We start from the raw sequence: 22,244 nt of genomic DNA, 5'->3' as shown, positions 1-22,244 counted from the left end.
AGCGCTCAGTGTCTCAGTCGATGCTAAGCGTTTAATTGTAAAAGTCATGGAATGGATCCGTATGCCGTATCCGCTGACAAGTAAAGCTACGACTCTGAAAAAGGGGTATTGGTACATCCCTCCTCGAAATGGCTGGAAAACTGATATCAGGGGTTGTATATATATATATATATACATATATAAATATATAAATAAAGATATATTGAATTTATGAAAGATCAAGACAGGAAATAGAATTCATTATTACTAACAGGAAAATAATAAAATATTTATTTTAAATGCACAAGTATGCTTCTGTATGTACATTATTTCTAGGTATATAGTTATTATTCATGACAGTGGCCTAATTAGCCTGTGCTCATTTTAAGTTTCCTTTATTCCCTCTTTCGGAGACAGGGGCTGAAACACCAAAGGTTGATGGGATAGAGGTCATAGTTGTACAAAATGCATGAGTAGGGTTTCCACTTTGACCTGACAAAGGTCCCTCAAGGCCTCTACACACTGGCCGTCATTTACATTGAACATATTACAAGGAGGAGAGTAGCAGAAAAAGCATTGTGTTAAAGTTGCTGAAAACCTTCTACATTGGATTACCAGAGTGCCTACAACCACCATCAATATCTCATTTGGACTGACTGAATATTTTCCATGGACAATTATTCCCTGATAGTTTTTTATGCACACAACAACCCTATACAATGGACGAGACCTAGTCTTGTAGGTAGTTATTCTATGGTGTTTGTATATATATATATATATATATATATAGACTGTATATATACTCTGCTCTGCTCTCCTCTCCTCTCCTCTACTCTTCCCCTCTCCTCTCATATATATATATATATATATATATATATATATATACATTTTTTTAGTAGAATATATATATAGTATATATATATATATATATATATATATATATATAGTGTGTATTTCGGGGCATGGTGGCTCAGTGGCTCAGACAGAAGGTTCTGCCAGGGGCCTGTCTCTGTCTGTGTGCAGTCTGCATGTTCTCTACATGTTGATGTGGGTTTCCTCTCGGTGCTCTGGTTTCCTCCCACCCCCAAATGTTGCACATCAGGATTATACACTCCTGCCGATGCCCCTGAGCAAGGCATCGGTCGAGATCTGGAGTTGGTCCCTATGTAACCTGCGTGTATATATACATACATATATATTGTGTGTATATATATATACAGCATATATTCAGTATATATATATACATACATATATACAGTATATACACATATATATATACTGTGTGTGTAGATACTGTGTATATATATATATATATATATATATATATATATATATACACTGTGTGCGTATATACTGTATATATGTATATATATATAATATATACACTATACTGTGTGTATATGTATATATATTGTGCATTTTATGGTGCATGCCATTTCTCTGACTACCACATATTGAATAATACTAATGTAGAAGATCAGTTTTGTGTTTGTCGTTGTCTTGGGAGCACGTCTGTTTCTAAGAGAACCACAGGAATAGGAAGCCACCAGTGGAATTTAAATTCCGCACCACGCGAGGGTATGACATCTTTTATTTTTTGTATATTCTGTATATTTTTATATATCAATTTCTGTTTGGTATTTTTTTTGTTATTTGTATATATTAGACTTTTTTTCCACTTCACCTTTTTATTATATTTTATTGTATTATTATTTTTATTCTCCATTTATTTCGGACTGTTTTTTTTTAATGTTAATCGTCTGTAGTGTAATGCACCAAACAAACAAATTCCTACTATTTATATGTACCTGGTGGAATAAACTCGTTCTGATTCTGATTCTTAACTACAGCTGTATGTTTACTACACCTTCCTGAAATGAGACGTACACAGGCTAATTGATTTAGTTTTCTGGAGACTTGTAAATCATGACCACGTCCACCTCAGCGCTCAATAGCACTCAGTTCATCTGTCTTTATTAGGGCCACGCAGATGGAAGTGGCAAGGGGAAGAGAGGAGAGGATGGGGGAGAGGAGAGGAGAGGAGAGGGGGACGGGGGGAGTCATTGTTCTAAAGACGGCATGAAATATTATGTTTACCTAACTTGGGGATAGTAAATGAAAAAATCGGGTATAATAAATTTGGGTTATAATAATAATAAGCATACTGCTACTACTACTCCTACTACTGCTAATAATAATAATAATAATAATAATCATACTGCTACTACTACTACTACTACTGCTAATAATAATAATAATAATCATACTAATAACAATAATAATCATCATACTGCTAATACCACTTTTACTAGGACTACTACTACAACTTTTACTACTTTTACTACTACTACTACTACAACTAATAATAATAATAATCATACTGCTACTAATGCTAATAATAATAATAATAATAATAATAATAATAATAATAATAATAATAACAGTGATCATAACCTTTCATACAGAACATGCCTCTGAAAAGGCTTTAAATTAATAAAAAGCAATCAAATAGTAAAAATAAATAAACAATAATAAAAAAGCAAACAAGTAATTTGGTAAATATTATACTCATTTTCCAATTTCAAATATTTTTTAATTATTATTCACTGTCATTACTCAGCCAATGATTTATCTTGAATTATTCATATATATATTTAGGGATATATATAGGGATATTATCCGCACTGGTTGGATGGAAGACACAACAAGAGACACAAACAACCAGAAAAATAAAAAGGGATTTAATAAAAAGCATTTGTCAAAGCAAACGCCAGTGCCGGCTGAAAAAGGTGTTTTTATCACCCAAAGCCACTCAGACGGCGCTCTGAGACACATTTAGAGGCATCGAATTGTTTACTTGATATTAAAAAATATATATATTTTCATTCATACCTGTGGCAAAAGGTATTTTCCACAGGTATGCATGTATTTTGTACGATTCACGTCCAAATTAGGAAAAAGTTAGAATTTTGTATTTGAGGCCCAAAAAAAATGATGGTTGGGCTTATGGGCTACACTTTACTTACCTTACTGCATCATCATTATAGTATGTGATAAAATCAAGACTATTTTAACAGGTAGATTCTGTGTGTTGTAGGGGGGGGTTTATACAAAAATTGGTCTTGATTTTCAGTAAAAGTAGAGTTTCTGCAACTAATTTCGTTGCCATATTATTTAAAATAGTTGTGTTGATAGTGAGAGAGCATGACCTTGTATCAAAAAGCTCTTTGAAAACACTGAAAATAAATGTGTTGATATCTGCAGATTGCCCTAAAATGTGAAGATGCATCAGTCAGCAGCGCAGGAAATAAAAGGCCACGGCCGACTCGACAGCCTATGAAAAATGAGATCTATATATAATATATAACGATTTATACGACATATATGATTTATTAGTTTGTCTCATGACATATATGACAAGATGGCTTCTACTCTGGCCCGCGGACCCTACTTTGGCCATCCACTCAAGATCACACCGCCGGCTGTGTGGTTTATAAAGACCTGATCTGAAAAAGTAGTCGGTCGTGCATGATTAAACATTATTTTCCAGATTATTGTACAATCAGGAAAACAAAATTATGACACCTTTCATCGTAAATTAAAAAAAACAAACAGTCTTTTTTTTCTTTAATAGTTAATAATAATAGTAATAATAATGTTTTTCTTTGATACCGGCAGTTTTCATTGTAGTATTGCCCCCTATTATATATCTTATAATGAATCTGTCCCTAAAAAGGACAAAGATTCCCCACACAAAGACGCTGAATCTCCCACTTTTATAGAAAGTCTTGCTGTAGCATCAACTAGACTTTTTAATCTTTGGTTTTTATACTTTTTAAATTTCTTTTTTATAAGTTTTGCAGTGTACCTCTTTAAGTCCCTGTAAAACAAAAATGTATGTGTTCTGATAAAAATGTGTTTTTAACCACACAGCCAAATTTGAATGATTAAAAAAAACTACAGACTAATAAAATTTTGTTAAAAAAATTGTGAAAAAAGGCAGTTCCCTCTGTTCTGAGACGAATCTGCAGAACTCAGTACCACACCGTTCACAGTCTTTTCACATGTTTTACTGTTTCTCTCACATGTGTAGTGTGTTTAGAAACAAATCACTGAATTCACTTCACAGGGACTTTAAGCAAGATCTAATTTCGAAAAGGCGGGGCCAGGATGTGGCCCGTGGGCCTTGGGTTTGGCACCTGCTTTTTGACAACAGGACAGAACATCCTCACGCAGAAAAAAGTCGAATAAAGGGCATAATTAAGCTGGAATTTATTTATTTAATTGTTTATTCAGTTGAAGAGTTACAATGCGGGATGCCAATTCAAAACAATGAGATTTGTTTGAAATAAAAATACGAAAATCCCGTAATCCTGGCGATTTGTGCCATAACACCACAGCGTCAGCATCAAAGGATGGATTGGTCTCTTAAGCCGGCTTTACACCAAATATGACAAAGGACAAGAACAAACTGCAAGTCCATACATTTCCTGTGGAGTTGGATTCTGCACGGGAAAACCTGTGATTCCCATGTGCAAGTCTTCGGGTTCATGGTTCAAATTTTCCAACTCATGCAACAATTTTCGGTCCGGCACTACGACCGGAAGTTAAATCAGCCAAGTTATTAATGGAACTGGGCTTAAAACTAAGTAAACAAGTCATGTTTGTTTGTTTCACCTAATTTCTGCTCGGGGGAGAGGATTTGGATGTTTATGCGTTTTCGGAGTCGGTGTGAAGCGGTCTACAATGACGTCAAATAAATAGTCTCCCAAAAGCTAATTTTTTCTATTAATTGAACTGCTTCAACCGCTCTTGATGAAGAGATTTCTCGCATGAGAATTGAAGTTGGGGACTGACCTTCCCCCTGTCATTTTTGTTTTAACTGTTAGACTCCCACGCTTGGGAACGTCCCCGATTTGGTGTCAAGTGCAGCTCGGAGCAGCAGTGGGAGTCGTTTCTGTGTGTGTGTGTGTGTGTGTGTGTGTGTGTGTGTGTGTGTCTGTTGTTTCTGTGATTCCTGTAAAGGGGAACACGCTTCTCGGGAGGAACATCGCCACCAGATTACACGCCCACATTGACCAGATGCTCATCCATAGTCAATGAGCACAGACATTTTCACTCCTCTAAGCGATGGCCCCATTAGCCCTGTGAGTCAGGAGATTTTTTTGCACATTGTGAGGATGCCGGGTTTGTACACAGCACACTGACATGCATCTAACCCCCCCCCCCCCCCCCCGATATCTACCCGAAAAGCTGCACGAAGCAAAGGTGACTAAGGATATACTAGAAAATACTGTCCAGATAACAACACTGCTTTGAAACACTGAGGAGCCGCCACGTTATTCTAGAATAATTACATAAAATCTCAAGTAATTATAATATACTGTTTATCATACGTTAGTGTTATACAGTATAATATGGTATACAGTATAATATGGTTCATAATAGTGTTTGTTCAGCCAGAGAACCATCATCAATAATTAAACTTTATTGAACAAACCTGATATCGATAATTGACTTTATTTATACTTTATTCTACAAACTTATATACGTTATTCAAGTGCGATTAAGCACAACATTTGATGAAAATATTACATGTTAAGATCAATATCTGTCTTTGATGCTGTTATTATTGCTTTTCAACCGTGGTGATGGTTAATTGGCTGTAATTGTGAACAATGGCCAAGTCAGATATCCAATTATACCCGGTTGGACCATGGTATGGTTCACTGCAGCTCCGCGGTCAATGAGCGGTGTGGTCATGAGGTGTCTGCATACTCTGCATTTGAGGACCTGAAGACCAGTGTCTGTGTTGTGTCCAAATAATTGTGTATTTCAGATGACGGGATCGGAGGAAATACAGTTGTGTAAAATAGGATTTTATTTCACTTCTTTGCAGCTTTTAGTGTTACAATGATCTACAGCTCTATCTCACAGTAGCAGTAACCCCTGAGGGGCCCCTATAGACGGTAAAGAGCTTCCCCGCTGCTTCCCCGCCACCAGGCACCGTGAGGCACGGTGGCGCAGTGCTTCCACCGACGCTCACAGCAAGAAGCGCTCGGGTCGGATTCCCGCCTGGGGCACCGTTGGCACCGTGCTCAGGTGTGTTATCTCCCCATTAGGGGCCTTTCTGTGTGGAGTTTGCACGTGCTCCCCCCAAAAAACATGCGGAACGCTCTCCTGGCCCTGCCCGCCATGCGGATCCGTCTAGAATTGGTCCCCGGGTGCTGGTGAAACAAGGGCTCTCCCCTGCTCCTGGCTGCCCCTGGAGGAAAGACAACGAGGATGGTGAAATGCAGAAGTTCTGTTTCTTTAGTCACGTGTGTGTGTGTGTGTACCTGTAAGACTAACAAATTATTCTTCTTCAGAGCATAATGTGTGGAGTGCGAGTTGCCTGGAGCGAGGAGCAACTTAAAAGGAAGTGGTAGCGGTGCGTTTGGGGCGAGTGCGGGCGCCGTCCTCTGGGCTTGGAGCGCTCCTGCAAGTTCTTCGGGCGTTTTCCCAGCTGCAGGTTGTTTGTGGCGCAGGCAGGGCTTGTGTGCGCGTGTGGTCATGGAGGCAAAAAGGGTGGAATTTTTTTTTACCATTTTGTTAACTTTATTGCTGTTGTTTTGTCAAGCTTGTGGTTGTTTCTGATTACATCTGACCTGTGGTGAGTGTGGTATGCACAATGCAGACAAACATTTCGAACATCAACTACATTCATCTTTGGGCATCTTCGTCACTGTCAAGTAGGATCAATGAAGGCAGATCTGATCATAACAAGGAACATTCCAATGGCTCTGCGGGTTTACGCACCCATCACGGCATTCACAATGGTTTCGCTTTATTAAAACAGTTTTTTATGGACCAGAACCAAACATGCGCCGAATAAATATCGACTTCTAATTTCCCTCTTCCTTTCGCGCAGAGGCCGTTGAGAGGGCTTGATCGTAAAAAAAAACAAAAAAAACAAAAAAAAAAACAACAACAAAAAAACAGATCAAGGACGAAGAATACGACAAGGCGTGAAATTCAGAAGAACAACGAGAGTGAAGAATGGTTTGGGGAGAGAATAAGAAAGCGGTGACATATATAGCAGGGGGTGATAAATGAGGACAAAGCTAAAAGTGAAAGGATCCAGCGTTGTTGGTGAAGATAAAGAGTAAAAGAGACGGACCAGACTTTACGTGCATTCCTGGATAAAGAGTCATTTAGATTTTGTCTCTGGTGGATACGAGGCGGTTCGACCAGATAGGGAAGACGGTGGAGGTGGAGGGTGCGTCGCGTTTGTAAAACAAGGGATTCCTACGGAGTATCAGGTGTCGGGAGTGAACAGGGATGCGAGGTGCTGGAAGTGTCACTTCAAGCCCTGTTTAAAAGGACTTAAACACGCATGAGGAAATAGAGGGGTTAATGTCGTAGGGTTTGGGGATTTCAATGCACATTACACACTGTGGCTGGGAGCGGGAGAATGATTATGACGCTCAACCGCTTTTTAAAATAACATGGCGCCGACGTGCGATAGGGATGCGTACCAAGGAGGAACTGCAGGGAGTGACCGGTTCTCCGTCTTATGTGAAGTCAAGTTTTCTGCATCGCTGACCGCAGAAAAGTGTGAGGGAAGCGGACGTTTGAGGACGCTGGTTGGGACCGATAGCTCAGTCGGACTGATTATAATGTAGACATGGAAACATTTGATCATAAAATGGGACAAGGTATAATGTTAGCTGCATTACAATCCATTTCTGTAAGTGAAGGCAAAGTAGAGAGGGAAGCAGCACCGTGGTGGGATGACAAATGGAAAGCGGCGGTGAGAAATAATAAGTTGGGAGAGGAGGGAGGCCACACTGATATACTGGAGGAAGTGCTGCGACTCAATGGGGAACACCACCCAGGTAGGAGGTGTGTGTGTCTGTGTGTGTGTGTGGGGGGGGGGGGTGATCAAAAAGACGGGCGGAGACAGGAGGGAGTGGAGTCGTCCCGTGTCGAGCGCCTGAAATGATGTCGCGGTCGCCGCCGAGGAAAGGGGCCGAGACGATGGCGCAAGGCTTTCGGGGAAGAGGGGGAGAGAAAAACAAATCTGAAAAACATGGCGGCACGACGGAGACAAGGAAAGCACCGGCGGATGAACAAAACGACCCGTTCGGCGTGGGAGAATTAAGCCAGAAAAGAACATTCCAGTTGAAGTAGTTGAATCCCAAAGAGCCGGAAGGGAGCGATGAGGAAACCTGGGGAGGATGCCAGAGGGGAACACACGACAGGCCTCTCGCCTTGACCCCAAACAGCTGTAAATTGATGGAACAGATGGTCAATGAGAGACTAATGTTTTCGCTAAAGGAAAGAGGTATGGTGGCTACATCCCAAAGTGAATCGAGGAGTTTAGGTGTCTGAGGAGTCTGGAGGATGAGGAGTCTGGAGATCTTAGGAGTCTGGAGATCTGAGGTGTCTGGGGGTCTGAGGTGTCTGGAGGATGAGGAGTCTGGAGGATCAGGTAAGAACAGCTCAAGCCCATAAAGAGACAGGGGCGGCAGTGTTTTTGGATGCGGAAGAAGCATATGACATGTTTCGGCCGTTGACCAGATGACGCGTTATGGGAGTTGGAGGGAAGATTTTCAACTGGATCATGGACTTTCTGGGCGGAGGATCCATCCAGGTTTAAATAAGGCCAGAGCTGTCAAGTAGACATGTTGTAGAGGGTGAAACACCTCGGGGCAGTGTTAAAGGTCCCACTTTATTTTCCGTGATGATAAATGACATATTTGGTGCATATGCCAGTGGGCGTGGGAAGGTCACTGTTGGCAGATGACGGAGCTACGTGGGAAAGAGGGAGGAATACGGAACATATAGTCAACAGAACACAAGATGGGATGATGGGATGCATCAAGTTGAAATGTCAGGGACGGAAATCAGGAATTTCAATTTATGGTCTTTAAAGAAAGTTATGATCTTTGCAAGAAAGAAAGTCAGGGACGGTAATAGCCATATTTTGACTCAAGATTAACATGGAGAGAGCATGTTAGAAAAGTGGAGGATAAGTGTAAAAAAGGATAAATGTCGTCTTGAAGGAGTGGAATGGGGAGCTGATACTGCATCACTAAAATATACAGCATATTTATATATATATATGCACACAAGCACATAAATATATACAGTATATACGTATATACAGACATATACTGTGTTTCACCCTCTACAACATACTGTACACACACACATACAGTACATACATATATACACACATATATATATATATTCAGAATTCAAGAGGTATATTTGTCACATACATAGGTTCATATACATCATACATACACACACACACATATATATACACTGTATATACACACACACACACACACACACACACACACACACACACACACACGCACGCACATATATATACTGCTGTCCACTATGTTTATATTCAAGATTTTGTTGAAAAATTGTGTATATTTTATATTGGCCACATTTTTTTTTATTCATAAACAAAAAGTCCAAATTTGATATATAAATTTGCTATATTTTCCAATTGAGATACATTTACTTATTATATCCTCAAAATATATTAACAACTGAATTATGGATAAAAATGGTCACTCTCCCTGAAGTGAGAAAACTTTGTATTGTTTTATTTTTTATTATCATTATTTATATATTTTTATTTGTATTTATATATAATTATTTTATTATTTTTTTGTTTCAAACCGTTTTTTATTCGACTCTCTAATATTGATATGGAAAACTAATTATATACAGTATATATTTTATATTGCATCAAAATCAATGGAATAAAGTTATGGAAAAAAACAACAACAAACAGGTCTTTGTTTGGTAAATATTTACATCAAATAAAAGGTAAAATGTAAAGTCCAAACCCTGATGAAATGATTAGATAGAGATGCAGCAAGAAACAGACGACAGAGAGGCAGAGATATAGCTGTGATTGATCCGAGCTGATTGGTTGAGCCGAGCTGATTGGTCGAGCCGAGCTGATTGATCGAGCCGAGGCAGCTTTGCCATCAGGAGGAGGAGCTGTTTTGGGAGTGCACTGTTCTACAAGCAGCCAAAACAACACAAGAGGTCATACAACTCGGTGAGTCACTTTTTAAATTAATTAATTAATTATTATTTCTGTAATCATACATTCGGGGTTCCCAAGCTGGGGTCTGTGGCCCCCCAGCGGTTTGTGATGCAGTTGCAGGGGCCCCACAACAAAATGATAATTTGTTTTGTACTGTTCTTTTTTTTTTATTTATTTGCTATGCAAACCTTTTGGTTGGAAATTTATAAATTCAACCTCTGCAATGAAATGATTTCTTTCGTCTTTTAGAAAAAAACAAAACAATTGTAATAATAGACCGCTGTCTCTACTTGGCCTTTTCTTTTTCTGTAATCGTAGACCGCCGTGTCTACTACTTTTTGCTATTTTTCTATAACAATAAACCATGGTTTACTTCCTTAGTGTGTGTGTGTGTGTGTGTGTGTGTGTGTGTGTGTTCTGAAACCCCAAACCGCCGTGTCTACTTGTGTATACTTTGTATGTCTGAATGGAGCCATGGTTATTGCGGTGAACAGAAAGAAAACAGCCTTTGTCTTGGTGTGATTAGCAGCGTATTGCTCGTCCACTGGAGTGAGCCCTGAAGTGTTAGTCCCTCAGCTGCAATGCATGTGATGTGCTATCACATTGAGGTTGTCATTTTTATAACTCGCGTCTTAAGAACTTTTAAGTTGCTCATGTTTTATTTTACGTTAACAGGGTTGAGTGTTACGCTGCCTGACGAGAAACGTCTTATTTGTGGCTCTGTATTTTATTGCTGCAGCTATTATTATTTTTTTCCCCCCCATGGACAATCATTGGAAATTATTTACAGCAAATTTAAACATCGTAGAATGAGTATAAAAATCCATTTACCTTCTCTCTGGCACCTTTTCTAAGCTGTGCGTCTGACCAGGGAATCCTGTTTAGAATTGAAGTGCGAGCCGTCGCCTGCTTGGCTCTCGACAGGAAGGCCCTCTGAGAAATGGAACGGGATTGGTCGAGAATATCACACCGTCTTTGCTGAAATCGGCTTTCAGCAGAATGCAACTGTCTGGGCCGGGGGACAATTTTTGTGGCAGTACCATGTACATCCGTTTGCATCCAAAACTGGCTTCCATTCGACGCGTCATTTTTACTGTGGGTTTATGTCTGTGCGGTGGGCAGTGACTTTTCAGGGTTTGTGTGAATGAGCCGCATGTTTACCACAGTATTTTTGTAATGAGACTTTTTATTTATTTTTTTTCTTTTCAGGAAAGATTCAAAGTATTTGTCCAGATTGACCTTGATATTTGTGTGTGGGTTGGCAAATGTTGGGGCTGTACCCGGCTCAGAATCAGAATATTCCATTCATAAAATATTTATTTTTCGTAGACTTTGTGGCAACAGGAAACTACACTGGGTTTCAGTTTTGTTTTAGCCCATGTTATCATAGTCAAATGTAACTATCATATAAATGTTTTTAGGATTTAAACTGATATTTTACGACGCTGGCGTCTGTCGGACGGGTTTGTCGGAATCATGTCTGAACAATGAGGCGGCAGTGTGTGGGTAAACTTCTTTATTTCGTTTCTTAGATAAAATTAAACATGTAATAAACAAACTAAATTTTAAATGAACGTTGTCTGCTTCAAGTTTTTATACTAATATGGCCTATAAATGTCAACCAATAAACAAACATTTCTTTAATTTGAAAATAAAACGTTTGTATTCAGTCTTTTCTTGCACTGAACCAGTGATTTAATGGGCAACACATAAAAACATACACCATGTATGAATGACCAAATTGTTACCGACTGCAACCTCGACATATTTAAGACTCGAGGAGCACTTCAGGAGTAAAAACCCAGCCCTGTCAATCACCACTCAAGCCCTGCCCCCCTGACCCACCCCTCTTATATCCCCTGAACTACTTTTTATTTTTATTTTTATTTTTTTTATCTCAGTTTGTGCGTCGGAAACGTCCAGATGTCCAACGTCTGCTGCCGCCGGCGGCGAAGCCTCGGTTGCCGATGTCGGTGTAGTTCCCACAGCTTCCTCTGGAGGGTGCCACTCGTTGCCAGCTGACCGACGTGGCTGAATGGGTCCTTTTTTGGATGGCGGACTGAACTCTGGCATGAATGCGGCTACTCTGTTTTAATAGTATGTTTGGATCACTGGATCATGCTTGATTATGTTTGGACCATGTTTATATCATGTTTGGATCACTGGATCGTGCTTGGATCATGCGGCCTTGCAGCCTTGGAATGACAAGTGCGGCTTTTTCGCAGCGTTGTGGCGTCATTACCGTCGCTGTCACTCCATTACACAGCCACAGAATCCTATTACACACATCCACTTCCTCTGCCGTCCTAATTGGCTTCTCCCAGCAAGAGCCTTCCGAGCCTGTGAAATTACACCACCGCCGCTGTGGAAACAATGGATAACGCATCTGGGGCACGGAGCCGCTCTTTTGACTCGGTAATTGTAACGGTCTCGACTAAGTGTTTTTTTTTGGTTTTTTTTTTAATTCTTTTTTTTTTTAAATGGGACAGGTCCTCAATTGTTTAAGAGCGTCGGGTGGAAGGTTAGCGAGGCGGGCGGGGTGACGCGGGTCCATCTGCCGTGCGAGCGCCTTCGCCGTCTGGCGGGAGGGCGCGTACCATTAACATCTCATGCACTTTTTTTTTTTTAAATAAGCCAGAGGCAACCCCGTGAGATATTCCCGCTTAAATGTGTCCGCCGAGCATCGGCGTCAGTGTGTTCAAGTGCACAGCTTTGTACCAGATTGTGTTACTACTACCCCCCCCCCCCCCCCCCGCACCATCCCCCCCCGGGACCCTGAGAAAGTCTTACTTGGCAGTCGTCCAACCTGGCCTCGAAAACCGCTTTACCACCGTGACACCCGTGTGTGTGTGTGTGTGTGTGTGTGTGTGTGTGTATTTGCACACACCAACATGGCAGAATGCTTTATTATAGTGTTTCCGTATTGCCCAGTTTGCGCAGCTACTTAACATTTAAAATCCATCATTTAATCGATAGCGTGTCCATTTGCTTTCTTGATTTCCTCTCCTCTTGGCTGCGCCAACAATGGCTGAGTGAGATGCAAATACGACTTTTTCCTGAAAGACGGAGCTTTTTGGAAGTGGCATGGCGCCCACACCCTGTCTGCCCCCCACACGCACACACCTTGTTTGCTTCCCGTCTCTGACGTTGGCTCTCCTTTTTAAATTCTGAAGAAGTACAACCTTCACATTTGGATCTAGCGTTCGCTGACTTGATATCTTGTGGATTTTCTTAGACCTGATTGCATAACGCGGAGGAGACGGCTTCATTCGGCAAGGCTGGCCACTGGTCTGGTTATGATGGGATGTAATCATCTTTTGAACGCCTTGGAAACGCCTTCGCTTGTGTTTAACCCCGATTAATAACAAACAAAACTATTAGACTGACTCTAAAATGATCTCTTTTGCGTGGTTTGAGTTGGGCGTCTGGAGCCCAACAGGCGGCGGCAGCAAAGCGGGTAGGGCAGCGGGGACTGGCTGCTTAAACAGATCGGCCATATAAGGGCGTGGAAGCATGTGGCGCGGTCGAGTTGTCTGACAGAACTAGCTACAGCACCCACGTCCCGTTTTCCGAGAAAATGGGTTTACCGGCGTTCTGGTCCCACAGCTCACGTCATGGCGTTCATATTTTCCTTTTTAAATCTTTTGTTCATCTCTTTCAAGTCATGAAGCTTAAAACAGCGCTTTGACACAAGGCGTCTTTGTGTCATTCGCTTACAGCCACTAGGTAACGCTACTCAGTGGGCCGTGTCAGAGTGCCCGGCTCTATAGCGATGTCAATAACCTGTTAATTGCGTACAACACCACTCTGACAATGAAGGATGACATCTTTTTTGATGTAAAAAGAATAACTGCGGCTTGGGTGCGGACAACCTTGATCACCTCCAAAGTGTGGCGCTCTTCATTTCGCAGCAGTGGTTCCGCTTCGGGGAGAGTTGACACCCTGAATGTAATGGAGGGAGGGCGGATTCATCGTCAAGCTAAAACGGGCTGGATTCTTCCCGACCTTGAAACTCTACATATTCAACCCGCCCCACTCCCCCCCGAGGGCCGGTCTCCGGAGGCCCCAAGCGGTGGACGTCAACGTGAGGAGTCGACTTTATTTGAACGCGAGGGCAACGTTTGGGAGTTTTTCCTCTGCGACGCTCCCATTTGAGGCGCAGCGGGTGCAGCAACTCCACAATAAAAATATCTGTACGTTCCCCGAGAGTCGTACCTTTTGGTGGGAAGTACACGTGCCGTTATCCAGACGAGCCAAATTTTGTTACACTTTTTTTTTTTTTTCTGGATAGGAGCTTGAATTTTGAATCGTCCTTGATTTATCACGATAAAATCAGCCTGAGCGGTGGATGTATGACCCTCTCTGCAAACTCCGTAAAAAACAATCTGGGAACAAGGAAATGTTTATGGGTAACGATCAAAACAGCTGACATGCAAACCCAATTACAAGCCACTTATGGGTCATTTGGCGTTTTTTAATTTTTTTTACCCCCAGATATAGATCATCTTCCCTTTTTGATTTAATAGATAGATTATTTTTGATATTTCAATGTGTTTTTTTTTAAATTTTGGACCTAATCCCGTATGCTCCACAAACTGGACTCGGAGTGGGAGTGTGTTTGTACCAACTGAATTTGGCTCCCACACAAACAAACCTGATTTGCTGCTGATGAAAGGGATGATGGAGATAATGACCGGGGAAACACGGCCAGGTCTGCTGCTCTGCTCCGGGACGCCAGCCTTCATTTTGGGGCCTTCTGGAGTTTGGCGCGAGCCCGTTTTTGGTCGTTTCGGGTTCCCCGTCTGTCTGTATTTTGAATGTAGTCCTTGGGCCCTAAAAAGCACGTGTGGTTATGTACATCTCGCCGCCTCTCCGACGACTCCATGTTTTGAACATCAGCGTTTTGTTTCGTCTAAAATAAACAGCCTGCCGCAGTGAAACGTCAGACCTTATAATGAACGGGACTGATTTGCTCTTTGCCACCAAAACAAGTAGTCTTGACAGAATTAAATGTTTTGTGGTAATTCCATTGGCCTCTCGCTCGTGGTTCAGGAAGTCCTCCCTCTCTCACCAAACGAAGAGTCGGACGAATGGAACGACTCTTCTTAGCGAGTGACTCGTCGAGCACCGACTCCGCAAAAAGAGTCAACTTTCATCACCTCGTCTCGTCGTGGCTTTCAGAGTGGAGCGTGCTGCGGTGACCACAGAGCTGCTCTTCTGCTGGAAGAGATCTGATAGCGCGGCCTTCCAATTTCGATCTTGAAAACACAGGATTCCATTCGTAATTTTTTTGGTTCAAAAATTACATTTCAAAAAATAATGTTCAGAGCAAACCTGGCGGGCCCTCGGGGCGCAGCGTATGGCGTACTATAATGAGGCCTGTCCCAAGTAGGTTGTTCCCCTTTGGGGCTTGGGAGGCGTCCTGATGAGCTACAAGCCCATGTCCAGATGTTTTATTCCAGACGCCATTTTGCTTGTTGTTGCAACTCCTTATCGCCGGGCCGACCCGAAGCCGCCGGGAAGACTGACTAAACCGCCTCCTGTGTTTTTTATTTTTTTTGTTTTTTTTTTATTTTTTTGACATTTAGTTTTTCGGTGACTCACGTCCGAGGGAGGGAAGTTCACCCCTCGGGTCACATTTTTGGATATTGGTACGTGGTATTTTATTAAGCGCTTTTCTACCCATAGGGCTCGATGCGCTTTACAGTGCATGCCTCACATTCGCCCATTCTCTCACACACACCAGTACCTCGATGGCAGCCGCATGGAACCCTCTGGTTACAGGACGGTGGCTCTACCTCCTGAGCCACAGTCTCCCAAATGCGGTACATCGTAGACCCTCACGCGCGGGAGGTTCCCGCTCACAAATTTGCAATCTCGCCGTGCGGTTTGTACACAGTCGAAGAGAAGAACGTAACTTTCCGTCCGTGCGAACGAAAGGAGATGTGGATCGCGGCATGGCTTTGGCCGGCGGGACGCAGAGTCGTGCTCAGTCGCGTCCCAAATCGGATTCCTTCATCCATGGTGCTGTTGGAAACTGTTTATGGCCTTTTGGTTTATGATTACCCATCTGTCCCTTCTTCCTTTATCCATCCGTCTGTCGTCTCGTTAAAATCTATTCTCTACGTTTGATATATCGACGGCATGTTTGTGATTTTCATCTCGGCTCTTTCACCCCGGGGCTTGTTTGGGCGTGACCCTTGTGCCCGCCGACATTTCGAAGGAATCGACAGGACGTCCACCTCTGCAAATCGTCTATTTTAATAATTTAATTTCCATTCATTATCTTGAGAGAGAATTTGTGTGTGCTTTTTATAGGTGTAATGTGTGAAGTAATTTGTGCAAAATGTCAGGAAACTGTCTTTTATTAATGAAAACCATTAATTTAGTTAATTGTTTCGTATCAAGAGATGCTTTCTTAGCTGGGATCATCATTCTTCGCACCCCCCCCATCTTTCCAAATGTTTTTCTTAATTATATCATAAATCAGCAAGGTGTGTGCCTTAATTTACTTTCAATTTGTAAAAACAAATCCTGCTTCATAATGAGTTTTTTTTTGTTTTTTTACATAAGTTTAATATTTTAGGTATTTCAGTAACGAGATGCTTATAGGTTCATTGTCATGAACGAGGCGGGAAGGACCCAGACGCAGCACGGGGAAATTATAGAAGGTTTATTTACAAAGGGGGAATAAGATGATGTGGGAATAGAGGGGGGGGGTGGGTCGTGCGGTGGTCCTGGGGGGCGTGACGGAGGCACAGGGCTCAGAGTGGGACAGGCTGGAGGTGAGGTGCGGGCAGACAGGCAGGCAGGCACGAGGGAGGTTTTCCACAGACGAGGGGTGGACAGGGTCAGGCGAGGGGCAACGCGTACGTGAGAATTCAGCGGCGAGCCGCCTGGAAAATACCACACCGGGTGACGGTGCGACCGGACAAGGTCTGGACGAGGAGCCGGGGTCCCTGGGGAGACTGGCGACGAGGAGCGGCTTTGCGGGCCAGGCCTTGAACCAGGAGCCACGGCCACGCCGCGCTGTCAGGTATAGACATGCTCGATACGAGAGGGAAAGGGAGGAAGGACACGTAAGGAGACAGGAAGGCACGGCTGGGGCGGTGGCGCTTATGGGACGCGAAGGCTGTTTATATTGCAACACACCGTAATTTAAAATAGACACAAAGTGTGTGTGTGTGTGTGTGTGTGTGTGTGTGTGTGTGAAATTCTGAAGCGCGTTCTGCTTCAAGGAGCAACCAGCGATGCCTTCACAGCTCAACGGACCCAGATGGCGAAAGAAGCGCTCTTGGGGAACGTGATTCTGCAATGAAACGCATAACATCGTCTCTTCGTCGCAGCATCTGAGTTCTAAAATCACTGCGCGCGGGCACACACACACACACACACACACACACACACACACACACACACACACACGCCGTCTTCTTTCCTCTCGGGCGTCCAACCTCCACCCGATCTTCCTGGCAGATGATTACATGAATGACGTTGTCTTCTGTAATAACATCACACTAGGACCAGGAAATGGGGGGGGGGGGGACTTGGATCTAAAATCGCGACAGGAAGTGGATCACTTGACCGCCAGTAAGCCGCGACGTCCCAGATACGGTGGAAGAGGGTCACCCAAATGATTACTCCACCACCACCACCACTATTCAGGTGTCCTCTAGTGGTTTCCTAATCTGCTTGTAATGAACATGGCTTGACCTCCATGTCAGGTTCTCTGCAGTAGTCCATGCTCCGCCTGTATTTTTTTTTTTTATTGCTTTTATTATTTAGAAGCTTGTCAGCTGTCCGGCTCGGTGATTAATGCTCGTTTCGTCGAATAATTATCGTTTGATATTTTCTGATGAGCGATGGATTGTATTTCCGAATAGTAATTAGTTATCAGACCCCATCACAAAGCCTTCCCTCCTTTCGTCATCGTACTGGATGGATGGAGAGAGATCATACTTTATTCATCCCCGTAAGGAAGTAATAGCAGCTCGCATCAAAATGGGCAGTAGAAACAATACAACTGTACACGATGAACCCCAAGTTCACCAGAGGATGGAACGATGTGGGTTTACACAAAACAGTAAATAACAAATATGTCGTTAATGCACGATAAACCTACTAGAAAACAAGACCTCAAATGAACATCCGTCGTATAAACTATTCTTGTTTTTTTTTTTAAATTCAAAAATATAGTTATTAACCTACGATTTTAACAACACCTGGGCGCACACAGGTTTTCAATGAGCATTCTTTTTTTTCAAGGACCAGGCAAGACCCTGTGTAGCGGTCCAATTCAATAACTAAATGAGGGAACGCTACCGGCTATGACCGAAAGGTATGATATTTTAGATGAGAATCAGTCCACGGTCATTTAAAGCCCGTTTTAATTTTTTATATCCAGCAGTGACGGCTCCACTGTCATTCAGCCGTACAACCAACATTAAGCAGATGAGACGTCCAATCGGTGACTATTTCCATCATGGTTCCTCATGCTTGGCGTAGATTCGGCTTCTCTGGAAGACGGAGATGCACTCACACCTAAATGACCCTCATGGTGCCGCAGCTTGTAAAACAGATTTCCCAAACCTGTGCTGCAATCAAACCCAACTTATTTGGTAAAAGTTCTAATTATGCAGTGTTTTGTTTTTTCTGTTTTAAATGTTTTTTATTACTCAATTTAAGCGACGCAGGCCTCATCCACATGTTGAATGGATTTTTCTGAAAATGCATTTTTATGCCACAGTTTGAAAATAAATAACATATATATATATATATATATAAATAAATAAATCTGTATACTCTACCACCCATAACACTTTTTGGACACTCGCATAAACACGCCAGGCGTGAGGGGGTGATATCCTATGTCCTAAAAGTTAATGCAGATAGTGCCGATAATTGCTGTTGTTGCAGTGAGACCTGCTCGGTAAATAATGCAGAGATAATATTAGAAATACTGCCCATCGATTGAGATCCTGGAACCGTGTGTGTGACTCCCTGAGAACAGGCGAACACACACTCGTACATTTTCATGTACAAGGAATTTGTCTTGTTTGTGCATTGTAGCACAAACAGACAAGTGGTGATGAAATAGTGTAGTGATATTATAGTTAGTATAGTGATACTGGTTGATATAGTTCAGCAATATAGAGGGACATTCTCATTAGAACAATTGGTTTTCACTGGTTTTCCTCCACAACCAACTGAAACATTCCGTGTGGAAATGATCACCACACACACACACACACACACCAAACAGCGATAAGCCCCAAACACAAACTGTAAACCCCGAGCAGCGATGTGAAATGGGTGTAATGACTGCCGGCGCTTGGGCCGTCGCCACATTGGAGATAAATGTATTTGTTCATCTGCTGTTGTTCTGGCGGACGTAGCCGAGCGCCATGTTTTATTTTCAAGCTCCTCGCTCGGCCGCACTAACGCCACAGCATGTGTTCGCCACGTCCCATTTGCACCATGACAATTAAAGCAAACGACCACACCCCACACCACGGCTCCTAAAAAAAAAAAAATAATAAAATAAATAAAAACAGGGTTGTTACCAGATCAGGTTCTTACCCAAATGGAAGCACTGGAATACCTTGAAAATAGCTCCCTTTGTGCAGAAGTGCTTGTAAAGTCCTTGTGGTGGGGGGAACCAAAAGGGGGAAAAAAAAACGCAATCATTGAAAACCTGTGATATTCCCCTGGTTTTGTAATTCTAATCATAACGTCATCAATGTTATTTTCCAGAATGGCTTTCACGTTGTAGATGATGCAGGGAAATGTGAATTTAATCCAACATAGGTGGAAACCGACAGAGGATTATAATTTAAATAATATAGATCACATTGAAAATTGCATTGCATTTAGCAGACGCTTTTATCCAAAGCGACTTACAATTATTCAAACACTGATGGACGCAGCCATCAGGAGCAATGAGGGGTTAAGTGTCTTGCTCAAGGACACTACAGCATGCTAGCAGGAGGAGCCTGGGATCGAACCAGCAACCTTTAGATTACTAGACGACCAGCTCTACCTCCTGAGCTACCATCCCCCGAAAATTGATTATATTTGTTTTGTGTGTCCTTGAAAGTCCTTGCAAATGGAAAGAGTTGTGCTTGGAGTCCTTGAATTTCATTTTTTAATGCCACAACGAACCCGGTAAATAGTATATGGTCCAATTCCGGTGGCGTAAAATATCAAACTTGAGGAAAATAAATGAGACTTCCGTTCAGAGTGGAGCCGATCGTCACGTGGCTGAAGAGGGAGGGTTTGGGACGCTCTTCGTCCTCCTCCCTCCTCTTCCTCCCTCTCAAATATCAGACGGCTGCGGTGAATCGGGTCGGGTTTAGCCTCGTCTCGCGGCCGTGGAAGGCGGCGGTGAACCGTGACGACGAATAAATCGGTTTGGCTGTTTCGAGGGGCTCGGGTCGAGGAAGCATTTCCGCCCTGATGTTGAGCCGCTGTCGCATTTTACTTATTATTTTTTTTTCCCCTCTCCAAACTGTGTGCCCGGCATGAACTTCACGCCTCATGCACTTCATTTGGCGGCGCGGCTCCCCGCCCCCACAGGCCTGGCCACGCCCCGAATTTCTCGTCGAGGAAGGCTCGCTTTGACGAGACGCGTCGCCTCACCCGACCGCCAGTTGGGTGAGGCGCTGGGGAGAGCAGGGCCTGACTTTCCGACGTAGTGACTCCAGTGACTCATTTCAGACGGACAAAGGGAAACCAAGGCCGCCTGCCGGCTTCACAAAGATGACTGCCGTGCCGCCACCGGTGACGGAGGCGGCACGGTCCTCGAGAAGCAGCGTCTGGATAGGCCGCATTTAATGGACGTTTCCAACTCAAGGCCTCCGATTTAAAAAAAAAAAAAAAAAAACCTTTTCATCAGCTTGCACATAAGAACGGGGGGAATTAAGGGGGGGAGGTGAGTCAGAGCGAAACAATTTCAAGGCAATTTTCGAGACGGGGAGACTGAATGCTCGCCCGTCGGAGCATGCAATTTGCCATTTCCCTCCCAAAGTCCGACTTGGATTTGTCATCTTAGACTTTGCGAAGGGCGCGGGGCGGCGTGATCAGAGCGCGCGGCCCCGACGACGGCGGCGCCACCTCCAGTGTTTCTTGGATGGGTTTGTTTTTCAGTGACTCCCCCTGCTGTAATACATCAGTTCCACACTCGCCATCAAACACTTTGGCTCCTGTTAAAAATGTCCCAGCTCTCGTTCAAGCAGTGACTTGTCCCGGCGTCGCGTTCCGTGGGATGACCCCGGCTGAAACGGGTGTCTTCACACACTTTTTTTTTTTTTTACTTTTTTTTTTTCTTTCTCTCTCAGCCTTTTGAATCACTGCGTGAGTCATATCTAATCGTTTTAAGGTGAGGCTGGAGGGGAGAATCAGCACCATCATCTTTGGTGTTTGGAGAAAACCGACTTTGGTTCATTCGACGGTTGCGTGATCCTCAGCAACCAAAGACTCATTCGATTATATTCAACTAAATTTCATTGTACAAGTATTGAGGCAACAATGCATTTGTCTCGGTTTCACCATCTGACGAATCTAGGAGCGGTGGGCTGCCTTCTAGCGGCGCCCGGGGAGCAGATAGGGGGTTAAGTCTGTTGCTCAAGGATACATCAGTACGCTACCGGGAGCAGCCGGGGATCGAACGGGCAAACTTCCGACTACTAGACGACCCGCTCCACCTCACTGGTTTGCAAGTAAATGGGTTAAAAAAGTTCATGCTTTAAGCTTGCTTCACACCTAATCTGACAAACGGAAAGTCCATTCATTCCTATGGAGAGTCGGATTCCGCACGTCAGAAGCTGTGACGCGGTGTGGACTTTCCAACATCTGATCGAGGCTCAGGGAAGCTTTCGAATTTTCAAACTCCTGCGACAAGTTTCAGTCCGACACTATGACCAGAAGTGAAATCAGTAAATTTTTATTTTTGGAACTGGGTTTAAAGTAAATAATTCGCATATAGAAAATATTGACGTTATTAATGTAAACCTTGGATGTCACCATGTTGACCATCAGAAACCCAGACGCAGTTCATCCGATGGATGGACAGAACCGACTCTTATGCGTTAGGGATTCGGTGTGAAGTACACTTTAGAGAATGCATTTATGCTACGCTTGATATAAATTGAATCAATGTACCGGCCTTTGTCAACGCCTTCCCTTAACTTATCCCCTTAGAAAGTTG

The sequence above is a fragment of the Zeus faber genome, assembly GCF_960531495.2.
Source record: "Zeus faber genome assembly, chromosome: 20".
Taxonomy (NCBI): Eukaryota; Metazoa; Chordata; class Actinopteri; order Zeiformes; family Zeidae; genus Zeus; species Zeus faber.
Note: the sequence above shows the minus strand (reverse complement) of the source record.